The following is a 5,484-nucleotide window of genomic DNA, read 5'->3' on the forward strand; positions in this document are numbered from 1 at the left end:
TTTATATCTAAATATCTGAGGGGTAATTAAGTAACAATATTTGCATGAGGGAGTTGAAGCAAATAAAACTTTGCATGCAGGGAGTGGAAACAAAGTTTGTAATTGGGGACGCATACAAAGTTAAAGTTATGATTGGGGATTTTTCTTAAATTTACCGAATATTTATTTCACATACATAATTTCTATAATGATTAAATCATATATGGGATATCGATTTTAGCCTTTGCCTATCCCTCATAGTTGCCCGCCTTTTCCACCTTGGCTGTCGTGTACATCCAAACCACGCGATTTATCTTCCCTAGTTCGTTTGAACCAACACCAACGGTGACGGCGGTGCATCTTCTTCTTCAAACCTAAACCTAAACACAACATGGTTCATCTTCTTCATTAAATACACAATGCAACAACTCAACATGTTTCCAACGTTACAACACTATGCCACGGTCGATTTCTTCTTGGCATGCGTTCGAACCAACACTGATGGCCGATGCATCTTCTTCATCAAATATAAACCTAAACACCACGGTGCAACCCCATTTCAGCACTACAATGTGTTTCCTTCGTTGCAGCACAGTGCAAGAACTCATCGAAGACAAACGGCTGATGTGCGTAGATTATATACACTTTTATACATGTTTTGACGCATATCTACTTGTATTTCATGAGCATAATTTATGTTTATTTCACCCTATTTTATTATAATGTCATATTTCCACTCCTTTAGTCCGGAGATCTACTCTTTGATTGTTTTCATTAATAGGACACAATTTGGAGTGTAAATTGAGCAAAAGACACACATTGGAGTAACTTGTGAAAATCAAGCTAAGGTAATGTGAAACTATACGGTCGTGTGAAACCACATGGTCGTGTGTTCTTCCCTGTGACAAAGCAAGCTCAGGCCGTGTGAAACTAGATAACTGTGCCCCCCCCCACTAGGGGTAAATCAAGCTCGGTCGTATGAAACCACACGGTTGTTTCCCTTCTCCCGTGGCCAAGCAACAAACGACTGTGAAAAAGGCACGGTCATGCCATTCTTTCAGGGTCGAGGAAGACCTTGGCTGTGTGATTTCACACGACCGTGTCTTTTATCGAGAGCAGAAGCAGAATCAGGCCGTGTGAATCCACACGGTCGTGTGAGATTTCTAAAAACTAAGTAGACCTTGACCGTGTGGATCCACATGGTCGTGGCACGGGCTATGCTAGGCCTGTGTCAAGTGCTATAAAAGGGGGGGTTCTCTCCTTTTGGGGGAATCTTTAGCTTGGAGTTCATCCTCATTCCTTGGGGAAGGGTTCTCCCCCTTGGGGAAACCTTAGAAGCTTCATCCTCGTTGATCTTCACTGATCCGTCCACCTTCGGAGCAAGGGAACACCTCCAAGGATGTCACACTTCAAGAATAAGCATTCTTTTCTCTCTCAATCCATATTTTGAGTTGTAAATATTATAATTATCATCTCTTGGTTATATCTCCATTGTAACGGAGTAGATCTCTAGATCTAGGATGTGGGGATTAGTTATGTTGTGATGTTGATGTAGGTGTTGGTGCAATTGACCTCTAGGGTTTCAATATTTGACAATGCACCTAAGTCTGGTCAGTTTGACTAAGGGTTAATCTAAACAGGACTTGATGTTTGGAAAAAAGTAGTCTAGTCAAGACTGGATGACTAGCAAGGAGAAGTCCTAACTGAAGGTTAGGCAAAGTGGAAGTCTCGGTGAGTGAAGTTAGGCCCTAGTGAGTGAAGCTAGGTAGTGGATGGAAGTCTTGGTGAGTGAAGTCAGGCCCTAGTGAGTGCAGCTAGGTAGTGAAAGTCCTGGTGAGTGAAGTCAGACCCTAGTGAGTGAAGATAGATGGTGGAAGTCTTGGTGAGTGAAGTCGGACCCTAGTGAATGAAGATAGCTGGCACGAAATCCCGACTGATCGATGAACTGACCGGATGTCTGGCAAAAGGTAAGTAAAAGTAAGTCACTAGAGGAGAGTGATTGTGAGGACGCGTCTCAGTTGAGAGACAGTAGGCGTCGATCCAGTTTAGGTCCATTTGGGATCCCTAAACTGAGACCTTGACTAGTTCCTAGTCTTGGGAGGACAAGAACTAATTACTTCATTTATTTTATTTGTGCTAATACTTGTCTTGCAAGGTATTTGGACTAACATATTTGTTGCGGGGTAAGAAAGCAAGCAAGGAAGAAAAGCTACCTTCGAGTGAATAGTACTCGAGGGCCCCTTTATGGCTATGGAAGGCACCTTGGTAGTGTTCATGGAAGGCGCCTTGGAAAGGTGCCCTCCGCGGATAAAATCTGATCGGTTCGCAAATAAGGCGTTGTAAAGTCGGGATAAAATTTTATCCCATTGGAGACACTTTCCATGCTTATGGGAGGTGCCCTCCAAGCCTTTTATAAGGCAGTCTCAAGGAGGCATTGGGACGACAACCACATTCGAGCTATTGCGCGCACATTTAAGCCTCCAACTGCTCTCGGTTCCTGCTATGACTCTACTGTGAAGCTGCTAAGCTCGATGACTACTCTGAGGAGTTTTGATCGTGTCCAGCAGACAGACATCAACACAAAGTGCTTCAACTCAATTATTAAAAAGTGTTGGTAACATTTATTTTTTGTATTTAATTTCTATAAAAAGGGCTAGTGTCGTGTGTTGCACTTGACCTAATTCCTTTGTACTCGATTCTTTCTTCCGGAGGTACTGGAAGATGTTTTTAATGGATTGTCTATCTATAGGTCCGCAGGACCTGGGCCTTGGAATAGGAGTTGCCGAAGACTCTAAACCAAGTAAAAAATCGCTCGTGTTTTTTCTAGTGCTTTCTTATTTACTTTTCGCTGCATACTCATGTTTTCAAAAACTGAAAAAGAAGTGTTTTAAACCACGTGATTCACCCCCCTCTCACATGTGTCATGATCCAACATGAACTTGTATTTGGATATTTTCCTATGCAATGATGTGTTTACTACTTATTCTATGTGTTATGTCTTTTATATATTTGACAAAATGTGTAAATGGTGTAAGCATGTAAACGTGAGAGGTTTGTCTTGTTAGTTAGAGTCCTAGAGCCAATCATATGATGATTGTTGTATGGACTCGTTGTATCATATTCCTATATATTAATAAAGGCATTTCTTTATGGTTATTATACTTACTTGTATTAGTGCCAAATAACTAAGTATAATAGCGTCCTTGAGTAGAAGGTTCTTATCTATATCAATCAATTGGTTGAATTGATAGTGAGATGATATAGAGAACATTACTCTTAATCATTCCTAGTTAAGTATTAACATTCAGGGACAATGTTAATGCGTTGAGACTAGCATGTAGGTCGACTCAATGACTTGATCTCACAAGTCATGGATATAGAGATATCAAGTTGACACATGGGTATGCATTGGAGAATGTATACTGAATGACCTGCCATGAGAAAGTATCATGGATCGTTATATGAGTGTCATATACTTTCTCATGTGACTATTAGTATGACTATCAGTTCTTGGATCTGAAGTCTGTAACACCCACGAAATAATAAGCTATACCTATGGGTATTTTTCATTTAGAATAAAAGGGAAATGGAAATAGAACCAAAAAGAAATAAAAAGAAAGAGAGGTTAAGGTTTGAACCTTGAACCTCCCATAAATGATAAAGTTAAATTGATGTATAATAACCACTAGAATCATGAATGACATATGAATAGCAAAGAATGGAAATTATAGATAAAGGTAAAGAGTATGATTAAATAAGGGAACAAGAGAAAGACAAGTGGCTTTCCTCCTCTTTCTCTTGGTTAAGAAAAGAATCAAGCAAAGGACAAGTTGCATTTTTCTTCCTTCTCTTGCTATTTTCGTGGGAATGAAGAGAGTGAGAAGATAGAGAAGGCAAGGGGATGAATTGGGACACTTTTCATCCTCATTGGGAATAAATAGGAATGAGAGAAAAAAAGGGGAAAGAAAGTTTGGTTAATCCTTCCTCCTTCTTCTTCCTCCTCCTTCTTTCTCCTTCTTTCCTCCTCTACCGAGACCTAAAGTCCCCTCTCTCTCATTTCCGAAATCCAAGCTAAGGTTTTCTTTCTAAGAAAACTAGTTCACAAGAAGGAGTCCTCAAGGTCTACTCCTTACAAGTAAGAGAAAACAAAAGGGAGAACAAGAAGGAAGAAGTTTTCTTCTTCCTCTTTACAAGGGTACCATCTTCCTTACGAAAAAATAAGCAAGAGGATGTAAGTATCCCCTCACCTGTGGTACAAGTTGTTTATGTGTTTTCCATGAGGTTAGGATGCTTAAAAACCTAGGATCATTTCTTGAAACTTTCGGGCAAGACTTGAATAAAGGATTTAGAGAAGTTTAAGACCTAACTAAGCATGCTCACTAAATTCTTATGATATGTACCCTAGTATAGGAGTTAGTTAATGTTTCTTATGCTTGTATGCTTACTTAAAACTTAGATCCATGCTCTTGAAACTTTCAGCCAAAGTGTGAATAAAAGATTAGGAAGGCTTAAGACATAAACTAAACATGCTCACTATGTCCTTATGATATGTACCCTATGATAAGAGACTAGTTTGGTGTTCTTATGCTTGTATGTTGCTTAAAACTTAAATTCATGCTCATGAAGTGTTCGGCCATGATAGAAGTAATTGGCTAGGAGAGGTTAAAAATTTAGTCTACCATGATCATGACTTGCTTATTAATATGTTATGAAGAGTACTTAGTGTTTTCACACTTGTATGTAGATTGGAACCTAAATGCATGCCACCTTAGGGAATTAGGGTTTCGGCCATGATAGAAATGAAGACCTAGAAGTGTTTAAAATTTAATCTATCATGCTCATGACTTTCCTTATGAAAAGGTATGAAGGTTTCTTGGGGTTTCATGCTTGTATGTTGTTTGGAACCTTGATGTAATACACCTTAGGGCTTCGGCCATGATGAGAATTATGACCTAGGAGAGCTTAAAACTTACTCTAACATGCTCATGACTCTTCTTATGACATGATATAAAGCTAACCTAGGGTTATCATGTTTGAATGTTGCTTGAAATCTAGATACATGTCTCCTTATGTTTCGGCCATGATGAATTTTAGGGTCCAAGGAAGCTTAAAATTTAATCTAGCATGCTCATGAATTCCCTTATGATATGATATGAAGTTAGCTTGATATTCTTATGCTTGTATGTTGTTTAGAACTTCGTTTCACGCCCCTAAGTTTCGGCCATAACAAAATTAAAAGACCTAGGGAGCTTAGAACCTAAACCAAATATGCTTATTATGTTCTTAATGATTTATGATGTGAAATTGGTTTAGGGTTCATATGCTTTTATGTTGTTTATAACCTAGAACTAGGCATGGTAACTTTCAGCCATAACAAGACCAAGGACCTAGGGAGCTTAGAACCTAAACCAAATATGCTTGTTATGTTCTTAATGATTTATAATGTGAAATTGGTTTAGGGTTCACATGCTTTTATGTTGTTTATAACCTAGAACTAGGCATGGT

Source organism: Zingiber officinale, chromosome 9A (genome assembly GCF_018446385.1).
Source record: "Zingiber officinale cultivar Zhangliang chromosome 9A, Zo_v1.1, whole genome shotgun sequence".
Lineage (NCBI taxonomy): Eukaryota > Viridiplantae > Streptophyta > Magnoliopsida > Zingiberales > Zingiberaceae > Zingiber > Zingiber officinale.